Raw genomic sequence first — 12,816 nt, 5'->3', positions numbered from 1 at the left:
GGACAGGCTATTTCAGGCGTGCTACAGACTAGCTTGGTATGTTGTGCTTTCATATGCAAGCCAGTCATTGTGTTGCCATTGTGGTATTAATGATGTTGATCTGATTGACATAAAATGATAGTGGGTTGCCACGCTGCACTGGCACTACACAAAAATATCAACAATTTGCTTATAGATTTCCATCACGAGAACTGTATAAGAGAGAAGCCGAAGGGCTAGTGATGAAGTACCCGCACCTCGACAACATCGGTGGTCGGGCAAGCGGCTTGGTAAGCATCACTATTCATTTAATGATTGTCTAACTGAGCCTATTAGCTTGTCATATTTGTCACTGCATACCTAACTTGTAGAATGAACTGAATGGTACTATGTTATGCTGTTATGCAGTTGCTTTCAGAGCTAGACTGCTGCCAATGTAGACAAAATATTTGGTTCAGATGCGGTTTAAATCGTACCATGGTGTGGCAAGTTAATAACCGCAACATTTACCATATTTGATTTTGGATATAGTCGTATTTTTAATGTTTCCAGAATGGCTTTTGGCCACTGAGTCCACGAGTAAAGCGTCTGATCATGAGAACTTATCTTTACTACGTGTATACAGGCAGCTGTGAAGAGGTAGCACTTACTAGTCAGGTTGACTATGTGGGCCTGGTTTTCCTACATGCAACCATGACCTGTGTTACCATGACAGTTCTGATAAGCACAGGGTTGCAGGTTCCGAAGCCCTCCTCTAAAGCGGTCTCTCATTGCCCTAGCTTAAGACCTTAAATACCATCGATGAATTGATTGTACAAAATTACTTTTTCCGACTGAGCACAAGAATTTCTGTATGTAGGCCATGCATATACCTGTTAAAATGAACAGGTGCACTTTACATGTTACTCCAGTTTGTGCTAATGTAGTTAACTGTGCGGGGTACTTAGCGCAGCGAACTATAGTTAGGAGGAAGGCCACGACCAACTGGCATCATCATGACAAGGCTGACCGTACCTTTTTCTGCGAGTTATGTGACGTGGCGGGCCAGGTCCATCACATAATCACTGTGATGTATAATTTTACAAATTCATCGCACGCTAAATTATGTGGCCTAAACTTCCTGTTGCAAGTTCAGCCTGCAAACATGTCGGTCTTGATGCTGTTGACGAATGCTTGTGTGTCTACGAGCAAGTCAGCACAAACTGACGCTCGTGTGTTCTTGCAATACTGAATGAAGGTGTGTGGCGCTAGTATGGCATTCAGCGTATGTTTTCCCAAGTTCTCACACACAATTTGGTTACATGTTGTCTTGCTGATGTCGAGGGTATCTGATAGCATGTGTGCTGTAACAGTGAGGTGTTGCTGTTCGATTGCCTTGATCCAAGCTATGTCATCATTCTCTAAGGTTGAAGGTTGCCCAGCCCTGTGTAATCTTCTGCCGACACTTCTCCCAAGGCCAACCGGTTTTGCCAGTTGAACACTTCTTCACAATAACATCTCCTCATAAGTGTCATGAAGAAGTGCATACAGGTCTCACTGTCTTGCCAAGCTTCACTGAGAACTTTGTTTACACATTCTAGATGGATGTCAACCTTTTCAGTTACTCACAGTGGTGTTTGCCGACGAATTGCAAAGATTTTCCCAGGATATAATGCTATAAAGTATCTCCCACAGCAACTAACTCGAAAAACACAGCTTAGTTCCAAAAGATCGTGTTACACAAACTTGCAAACAGATGCGTTAGAGAATCACTTCTACAGAAGAAAATAAATGCGTCTTCAAACTTTACAGACTAAAGTTGTAGATATTGCTACATGCCATGTGAAGATGATATTGACACTTCGATGTAGTGGGACGGTAGTATCGAGGTGTATACGAGATAGTATCAAAAGGTGTCGAGACTGGCTCTGTCACCTTTGAAAAACAGTCACCCTTGCCCAGCAAACCAGCAGTCCTTCCACTTTGATAATATCGCATGGATGTCTTCTGTCGAAACGAGTGAAGCACCTTTCTGCAAGTTGAACTTGCTTAAAACTGTCTTGTCAAAATGGCAACCTTTGAGCCGGATTTCTCATTTTGAGAAAAGTGAAATAAGTAGGAGTCAAATGTGATTAGTAGGGTATATGTGCAAAAGGACCAATGTTTCTGGCAAGAAACTCGCTTGTGCGTTGTTGTGATCGCTTGTGCATAATGTGCATTGTTGTGCAGCATCCAGCTCCTTGTGTGCCCAGATCTGGCCATTTTCACTGAATGTCCTTCTCACATGTTCTGAAACTTGGCAGTAAAACTCGCTGTTTATATCTGGTCATTCAGGGTGAATGTCTGATGCAATGTACTATGAATACCCCCCCCCCCCAAATAATCATGCACTCGGTCGAGTTACAGACTTTCCAGCCTTTTTTTTAATTGTTGAGACAGTAGGCTGTTCCTCTGCCATGACTACTGCCTCGTCTCAAGGTTGCACTGTACACCTGGGTTATGTCCCAACTGATGCTCATTAATGTGAAAGGCAGGTTATTCATCAGAATTCGCTCTTGCTTATTTTGCTCTTCTCCAAAAATTAAAAACTCGTCGCGAAGGTTGCAGTAAAGATTGTTATTGATTTGTAAAATTTGCAAATAAGCTTGGTAGGATGAGGGTGCTCGACTCTTTCTGGAAAACACTTCCAGCATATATTCGCAAAGTGGCAGGAACATATGGAGCACCCTATTGCTATACAAGATAACTATTTTGAAGGTGACAGCGTTTGAATACGCATCAAGAAATTACTTCTTTCAAAACGGAGCCAGTCTTGAAACATTTTGATTCCATCTTATGTGTGTATTCTTGACCACATAGCTCAGTCATGTTTCCATTATGTATTCTTTAGTTTCTATGTGTTGCTAATTCAAATAATTTACAGGAGTCATGGGCTCTCGGCCTGCGTAACAAATTAAAGGATATGCTCAAGAAGTTCGAGAACTGCCCACTAGAGATCGAGAAGCGGGCACAGAGCCTACACAAAAGACCACGGCAGCCTTCATCACAGACTCCAAACTAGAAGTTGTGCCGCCTCTTCGCGAGTCTTATAAATTTTTATGTGACACTGCATACCTAAGGATAACTTGTCCTTCTTACAGAACGATTCGTACAGTATTACAACTAGTACTCATCATTACTGGCAGTTCTTTGTGCTTCTATTTACACTATAAGACGAGGCTGCTTATTTAAAACTATTGTTTTGTTCATTTTCCTTTCCTCTCACTTTGCTTCTTTCATACCTCATCATTTCTCCTGGAGCCACACGCCTGGCTTGTCACTAGGCTAACGTCTCCAGGCACCACTTAGTTTTTTCTGTCACTATAAAATACAGTGGTTCTTCTGTTGACCTATTGTTCTGGTATAGCACAGCGCATTGTTTGTTCATCGCTGGAGTAGGGTTGATTGCTCCAAGACAAGGCCATTGTGCTTCTTAAATCGGCTCCATTATCCGTTGCATGCTCCAAAATGGGTTTGCTTATCGGATAATTTTGCACTCTGCGCACCCTCAAACTACAGAAAAAGAACGTTTTACAGTTCTTCATGTGACGTTGTCCGCACTCGCATATGCTTTGAAGTGAACGTTCCATTCTTGACGGCACTTGGGATGGTTGCTTTGTTCTTCAAAATTCATGACAGTGTCGACTTCGGGATGAACTTTTTTGCAACCTCTTTCTTGAACAGGCCACTTTGATCAAACTCCTGAAGAACTTGCAGCTTCTTTTCAAGCGACATTGATTTATGTGGCCATTTTATCACGCTCTGCATTCGGCCGAAACAGCCATCGCTCATAGGTCTAAAACAGAGCAGCACAAACCAATGCACGAATGATTGGGAATCTCGTTGGATCCCATACATGGCTACTGTATTGGCTTGTCCTGACTGTGGAGTGGGCTATCAAGAATTATTTCATTCCTAGTTAAGCTTTTGTGCCGTTTAACCAACGGTAAAAAATAAGTAGGCTTCCAATCAACTGAAGAATTTTACTGCACCGGACATAGGGATCCAGTCAAATAATCCTATTTAATTCTGTCTATCAGTAATTTTTGTTTAATGGGTGTCCGCTGTGTTTCATTCGTTATTAGAGATTTTCAATTATTCCCACACCAGAGCACGTTATACTGCTTTCCTGGCATTTGCAGACGTGCAATTTTTGTTCAAAGTACATGTGCATTTCATGAAAAGGCAAAGTGCCTGGTGGGGCTCATCTTTCTGCAAACAGTATAGCATTTGACAGTCAGTAGCAATGCCACTTCGGAACAGAGTGAAGATAGTTTGATGAGAGCTTCATATGAACACTTTCTAACTTGACAAATTGCTACGCAATATGCTACATGCTAAACATTATATTGAGAACCACAGAAAGAATATTTCTATCATTAGGCTCGAATGGCTACATGTTTAAAGCTTCAGCTCTGCGACCTTTTTTGTATACATTGCAGGATTGCAGCCATCTGGTTGTTTATGGCGAAACAGCAGAATTGGTGATGCGGCACGAGTGGCTGAATGAAAATGCCGCAATAGCAGCAACTGATGCCTTAAGGCCGCGCCTTCTGGCCACTGCCCAGGAGCGGTATGAGTAACCTCCGAAGCCTCAACAATTCGCAGGCGTTGGTGCTGTTTCCATTCCTAGCATCGGAGGCTTCGGTATGCTCTCATTGTGTGGCTTTCGGCCAGCTTGTGGTAATCCTCTTACTTTTTACTTTCAGTTGCTGTTAGAATTTGACATTGTCTGCCAAAAGAATATTGGGGAAGAATTTGCCAAGGGGTGTGAACAGTTGTGCGACGTCCTGCTGAAGCATGCCGATGACACAGAAGTGACGGCATTTTCTAATGTGGCAACAGGTGAACACACAGGTGCCATTTATTACGCATGTGTATGCTGGTAAAGGCATTAAGCACTTTTGCACGTTTAATTCGATAACATTTAGTCTGAAGCGAGAACAAGAGGTGAACCGAGGGGCTCGATTTTTGTTAGTCGTGATTATGTGATGTGACAGGCTTGTGAAGCATAAAAAAGTGTAGGGGAAGTTATTGTTGTTTAATTGAAATCTAGACATAACTTGTAAAGGGAAATACAAGTGAACAAAAACACATACCCCAGTTGAGATGAAACTCGCATATCTGCACTTTGCATACGGCGTTCTAATGATTTAGCCACTGCGGCGTTATCCCTCTGCCAAGTTTCTTTGTGGTTTGTGTACAAGATTAGCCCTGAAATAGTTAGCCAGCATCGGTCGTGTCGGTACGTGAGCATAGGAGCAGGCGGTTGGTGCCAGTGGCGTACCCAGGGGGTAGCACACTGGAGACATGCCTCTCCCAAAATTTCTTTGTTAGTATGCGGCCTGCCCAGCGCTGCTCCCCCGTCCCCAGTCAAGTGCGTGGCCCCTCCCCCAAACGAAGAAAAAAATATTGCTAGCTACGCCACTGGCTGGCTCATAACCCCTCGTATACCACTTCATGGCATCATGACTTAAAAACAATGAGGTGGTTTCATGAAGTTTCATTTTCCTTCACCTTATTTGTGCATATCAATTAAACATAACTATTCATTTTCGTTATGCTCTCTCTGCCATCATTCTCTATCACTTCACATATTTATGAAAAATTGAAGGCTAAGTACACCAAGAACTTGTAGTACTTGCAGCTGATGCATCCAGTGTCTTTTGCATGTGTATGCCAGATGCCTTACATGTGAACATTACTGCTGCATGTTGCATTGTCACTGTGCCTTTCCTCTTTTACCTTTGTAATGCTGCATGAAACAGCATGGCTTAGCAACCATGCTTGTAATTTAATTCTAATGTCTAATTTTGTTTCTTGACATTAGCTCGACTATGTGTAGATCATAGGTTAAAAGCTACTTGTCCAAAAAGCATTTGTTATTGAAGCAAAAACTGAACAAAGAAAGAGAAAAATAGTTAAGGGGTCGTGGTACACTTTTTTGAACATAGTAAAAAAATGTTACCGATATGTTAACGAGGCTCCTGTGAACATGTGAGACAAGTATTATCACGCAGCATACACCAGAGAATTTACAATCTTGCGTAAAAAGCAGTGAACAGTGGCTCGCTTCCGCAAGCGCCAATGTTGTCATTGAAAGCCATTGGCCCACCTATGCTATTGGCTGATTTCCTTTTTGTGAGAGCATTCTAATTATAAACATAATTGTTTATTTTTGAGTTAAATTAAAAATATACGTCTGCGATTTCGAAAAGACAGAAAAATAATTTCATCTTTGAAATGCTCGTAGCTGCGTCTCCTGTGCGTGGCCTGCGAGATGGCGGCAGTATTCTGTATAGCGTAGTCTATTGTGACCCCCATAGGAGGCACGACGAATCCTTTCGCCACCGTGACCCTCAACTTTTGGCCAGAGCTTTCCTTTCTTGCCTTCTATGATGTGTGGCTTCCAACGTTCTTGCGGATACGAAAAGAAGCAAAAAGCCGGGTATCGGTGCGCTAACTTATAGTTGAAGGATTCGGAAACTTTTTGCTGCATGAGGTACGTGTGACGACATACTTTCATAGCAGGGCCATTCTACGATTAGTTAAGAAAGTGTGTTAGCGCTTCTTTAACAATATCTAGAGGTTCAAGAACTGAAGTTCACGTCTTTACTGTTTGCAGAAAACCCCCTATTGGACACATTCGAGTTCGTGGCAGCTCGCTGCAAGGAGTCACTCAGTGTTGTTTTGTCAGAGGTGAGTACTTCGGAATTAAGCACATGCAAACATGTCAGTGTTACTTGCACTAATGATCTGACTATGTATATACAGTAGAACCTTGTCGATAAGTTTTTTTTTTGGGGGGGGGGGATGTATTAACCGGAAAAGAACGTACGACCCTACTCACTAAAAAGTAATGCGAAGCGTAGCGCCAAGTTGGCGGGGCCTGAGCAGCCCGAGACGTACATTGTCTTTTTTGCAGCTTCGGCAAGCTTAGGTTTGCGCTCCTTGGATTCTACCTGGGTCAGCAGCTTTACTTCAGGCAGGCCATTTGGCTAAAGGTTTTGACATGGCCACTCAGCGAGAATTGTTGTGCCAAGAAACGTTTACACGCGTCGAGTTAGTGGGGCCCGACTGGACTGAGATGCCTTCTGTTGTTTTAAGATGGCGATGGAAAACCCAAACGAAATCGAGCTCGTGTGCGACTTCTGTGTACGATCCTGCTAGAGGGAAACATTGCGTTCAATTGGCACTGCATGGAGCAGGGAACAGTGGCGCATTTGAATTATCGACCATTAAAAGCATGCAGTATGTTTCCAATCACATCACGCCTCACGCGCAGTCAGATAAGTAAATGTGCTTATCGTGTTAGAATGCAATGTGCAACGACCATGAAGGAAGAAAATGGTGACGACCCCTGAGGAAATATGTCGGTACCAGAAGAGAAAACTATGTGTGCCAGTGTTTTCATGTGACTATGGTGCCAAAGGAATGTTTTCTGAGAATGCACTAGCAGGTAAAAAAAGCGTAACTGTATTGGGCTATTTCTCGTGTTACCGATCGCAAACATTGGCACTGGGAAATTGCACAGAACTCAATCGTAATAACAAGGTTCTACTGTACATTCAACTTTCCAGTGTTGTATGCTATGTGACCAAACATATTTGTACATTTTCGATTACTGTTGTCAGTCATAGCTTGAGCATTAGTTGAAGATCACAAGATTTTGCAGTTTCAATGATGTGACCCTGTTCTGGCATTCAGCAGAGAAATGTCCTGGCCCAAAAATCTCTTGTTCGTTGATTGGGCATGTTGGAAAATAAACTTTACTATGCCTCTAGCCAAGTACTGTAATCTCAATTAGTGCTTTTACTCGTTTTTCTACAGAAGGATGTGCCACTGACTCCTTGCCTACTCAAAGAAGCGGACGGGGACCTGTCTCTTTACATAGACAGAGAACACATTTTGCGAGCGACATCCCTCCTTGGCGGCATGGCATGCCTTTTTGCTTCTTTCTGGGTTTTCAATGTTGAATACCCCAAAAAGGCACATCGAGTATTGACATTTTTCGAACACGCCTCTTTGCGTCTGTGCCACACGAAGCCACGAGTCAAGGCATTGGAACTGATTAACTTTTTCAGGGGACACGTGGCTCTTGTGGTACAGGGTTTGTAGTGTGCAGTTATATGTAGGGTTGTTCACTTTCGGGTTTTATATTTTCTACTTCTGGGGGTAAAAATTAGCTACGATTTTTGAAGCTGATAATAGGGGAGAAGTTGGGTTTTTGTGGAACCATGCCAGAATTCGTTTTCTAGGTTAAATTTACAAATGCACAAAGTAATACATTACGTTCTCTTTTTAGCAGGTGGTAACACGAGTTCCTTAATGCTAACGCGTTAAAACTAGGCATCTGTTTCAAGCTGTTAACCCTGGGGACATCAGGGTTTTCTAGCAAATACTCCGAAGTTCGGCGTTTGTTTGGAAATTAATAAGTAATAATGACAGTAAACAGCATTGATAATTTCTAAGAAATGGAATATTTTATGCACAAACAATTGGGATAGCCGATATTCTAGTTGACGTTAAGCGGAAGAAATGGAGCTGGGCAGTCTATGTAATCCGTAGGATAGATAACCGGTGGACCATTAGAGTTACAGAATGGATACCAAGAGAAGGGAAGTGCAGTCGAGGATGGCAGAAAAGTAGGTGGGGTGATGAAGTTAGGAAATTTGCAGGCGCAAGTTGGAATCGGCTAGCGCAAGACAGGAGTAGTTGGAGACCACAGGGAGAGGCATTCGTCCTGCAGTGGACATAAATAGGCTGATGGTGATGATTCACGAAAAGCTGGTCACCAATTTTTTTACACATTCTTGCTAACATACATTATCACCTACATGCGCTCGTTGGGCGATTGGTTGAGAGCCGTGATGCGTCCACTATGCTGCACGCAGCTTGTGAAATGAACTATAGGCAGGGATGGAAGTGCTGCGCCATCTTGTGCCACACCACTCAGCTGCGCCAACGTGCGCCAGAAACACGAACTTCGAATGAAGTCGCTAAATTTTGTGAGATGTTCGTGTTCAGTGACAACCACACAGCCACGTGTTGGCTAGCATTTAGCCCTAAAACCCAAGCTAGACGGATGGAAAAACTTTATTAAGCGAGCGAGTTTGGACAGTGCCCAGGGCCACTGCACAGCCCTCACATTACGCGCATATGTCCAGGCCACGTAGGGCCCTAGCATTGGCACCCCGGTTCACGCAGCGAAGTTGGGTGTCCAGGTCCTGCGGCGCAAGGAGGTTCTCCCATTCCTCCCATGTTCCAAGCTAAAGCAATCCGTTTCAGCATCGGCGTCTTTTTAATGTGGGCGTGTGTTGTCGCTCATTGTATGTAACTTGGCCACAGGAAAACGAAACTCATTTGTACTATACAATGCATTACGGGTGTTTTATATGTCTTAAGCGTTTGTGTAATGTTCGGACCGCAAAACCGATTCGACATAACCTAACAGTGTTCGGCTACATCTTTTCTTGATTTTTTTATTTCTCATATTGAGCCATACCTAGCATGCCCTAAAACGAACAATTACTGCTTCAATGTACCATATTTACTGCTCCCAGAGCTGCTCCAAAACTCCCATTGCCGCTTCCATCCCTGGAGCTCACTTACGCCAACGTGATCTTTGTTGTCCCGAGGCAGGGTAGCTAACACGTGTAAACCGCAAACTCTGTGCAGTGTGAAAAAACAATATCTTCGTATTTTGCTTTGGAATTCGTGGAGAAATCAGGTTTTACCTGAAAACGAACAACCCTACCTATATTTACCTTTTATTTACTTATTTGTGCAACTTAACTTATTGTTTCCTTATTGTTTGGTATGTCAGTGCCATGACATGAACACTTTCAAGGGATGCGTGGCTCCTCCTACGACTACTACTAGTCAACTTCTTGTATTTCATTGTCCAAATGTACGTTTTATTTACTTATTCGTGCAGGATAACTTATTGTTCACTTATATGTGGAAGGCATTGACATAATAAACATTTCCAGGGGATGCGTGGCTCCTACTACTAGTAACCTTTTTGTATTTCATTGCTTCAATGTACCTTTTATTTACTTATTTCTGCAATATCACGCAAGAAATTGATTTTCTACACTTTGCTTACTTTTGTTTGCATCTTCCAACTTGGAAACCAATGTATTGCATTTAGCTGATGCATGGAACAGATACTTCCATATCTTCCTTCAGAACCTCCCCGATCAATGTAAAAAAATACTCTCATGGTACCCTGCAAAACCTCCCTCATGAATGTAAAAAAATATTCCCATAGCTCCCTGCAAAAGCTCCTCGATGAATGTATACATATATTCCCATAATTCCCTGCAAAAGCTCCTCGATTGATGTAAACATGTACTCCCATAATTCCCTGCAAAAGCTCCTCGATGGATGTAAACATATTCCCATATATCCCTAGAAAAGCTCCTCGATTGATGTAATATACTCCCATTATTCCCTGCAATATTTCCTCGATGGATGTAAGCAAATGCTCCCATAGTTCCTTGCAAAACCTCCTCGATGGGTGCAAACATGTACTCCTATCATTCCACCCAAAACCTCCGTTCAGCAGGGGAGTAAACTTTTTCTCCGCCTGACCGGAGTATATCGCACTCCCATCGGGGAATGCGCTAGAGGACAAGTCATTTACTCCCATTTCGGCTAATTTTTGCTTACAGTGCATGTGTTCCGCGCCGCGGAACGTGTAGAAGCAAGGCGCAGAGGGTGGCGCGCTCCCAGCGCTGCCGGTACAAATGAAGTGTTTTCGGCACGATATGACGATATAATCGCTCGGGCGATTCCACGTCAACTGCAGAAGTGGCACCTTGCGCTCTCGCCCGCGTTCCAGTGCCTGCGAGATTGAAGCGCCCGAACAAGCAGGCTGGCAGGTAAAAAAGGACGCGCGTGCGCAGTACGCGCTCTCGAACTTAGGCGCGCAGCCGTCAAAAGGCGCAGCGATGCATTTAAGTCGCCGCTCCCGTAGTATCTACAATTTTGCACTCGACTGTACGCGCCTGCTTTCGCTAAATGAGGTAACCTTGAACCGCGAAACGTAATGGTGATCAGATTCAATCGACGACTACAGTCGTCGATTGCCAAGCAATAACAATGAAAAAATATATATTACCTTGCAGAGCAGCAAAGAGCGGAGTAAAGGCTCTCTTGAACTCCGACGTTCACAATCCGCGCGCGCGCGCCGGCGTTCGTTTCGCCGCGTCACGTCGGCGATGCCACGCCAAACGCAAATCCGCCTGCCCAACACGACGCGGCCCGACGCAGCGGCCGCAGCCAAAGCAGCGCATGCTCAGTAATGAGCAGAGCGCCGCGCCGCCTATTAGGAACTTTCGAAACGATTCCTAGTTCTAGGTTCGCGCCAATCTCGCGTGTTGTCTTTTTGCGTGCTCTTTCTCCGTTTGCTCGCAATCTTTTTCTGCGATGGCGTGGACGTACCCCGCGCGAAGGAACATATTGCTCGCTTTGTTGATTCAACGCCTGCGGCGCAAGAGGACGAGGTCCCTCTGTATTAGAGAGATATACGACCGATGCCCGGAGTACGGGGAGTACCACCACCTCGTGCAGGAACTACGGCAAAGCGATCCTGAATACCACTTCAAGTACTTCAGGTAAATGAATGCGAATTCGATAACACAGGCTTCCTTTTCGGGGTTGCGTTGTCAGACCACGTTGAAATATGTTATGCCAAACTTTCATACACTTATTGAACGCAGGATGACAAAGGCATCGTTTGATCAGCAGTTGAGCATTGTGTATGAAGATCTGATCCATCCTCCAACACACAGGAGGCCTATCTCGCCAGCAGAAATGCTTGTGGTGACATTGAGGTAAATTATAGGCTATTCATATTTTCCTATATATTAAACGCTGCGACGAGACGACGTGAATGCATAGTGCTGTTCTGGATTTTTTCGCACATCGTTCTCTCAACGTACGTTGTATAATTTAAGATGTACTAGGTGATGTTCACTTATTTCGCGTATCTTTAGCACACCTGCAAGAAGTTGAGCCACACGGATTGTGAGCTATGAAGTGGAACTGACCATTCAACATTCTTGATGCGGTATAGTGGAAAAGCGTGGTGGCCATTCAAAAAGGAAATGCAGCCAGGGGGGGGGGGGGGGGGTATTCAATAATGAAGCCTCAGGTTCGACTCGCTACCTGCCTGACCGAAAACCTTGCGCTTTTCTCAGAGATAGCTTGTTAAAATGTACGTTTGTATGGTGCCTGTTCCTCGTGGCACACACATTGAAACTTGTGTTGTTGGTACCAGTTGTATTCCGTGTAAACAGAGATATTAAAATATTTTACCATTATTTTAGGACACCCTTATTAATATTTCCAGATTCCTGGCTACAGGAGGCTCGGTGCAAGATATTGCAATGAGCTACCGAATGCACGGTTCAACAGTGTCCAACATGTTGAAACAAACACTGCCGGCGATTTGGGAATCCTTGGTACCACGTGTGATGGCACAACCCAATGAGCAGAAGTGGCTGAATATTACAGCAGAATACAAGGAGAAGTGGAACTTTCCTAGTACTGTCGGTAGTATTGATGGGAAGTACTTCGCCATCAAGTGCCCCGCCAACAGTGGATCTGACAACTTTAACTATAAGGGATTTTACTCACTCCTTATGCTCGCTGTAGCAGATGCCAGCTACAGGTTTATCACAGTGGACATCGGAGCTCAAGGGCGATTTTGTGATGGTGCAGTTTTCAAGGCAGTAATCTTGAGGAAAGGCTTGAGAAGAAATAGTTGGGGCTGCCTTCTACATCTCCAACGAAGTGGCCACTTTGCTTGAT

Source organism: Dermacentor silvarum, chromosome 3 (assembly GCF_013339745.2).
Source record: "Dermacentor silvarum isolate Dsil-2018 chromosome 3, BIME_Dsil_1.4, whole genome shotgun sequence".
Lineage (NCBI taxonomy): Eukaryota > Metazoa > Arthropoda > Arachnida > Ixodida > Ixodidae > Dermacentor > Dermacentor silvarum.
Note: the sequence above shows the minus strand (reverse complement) of the source record.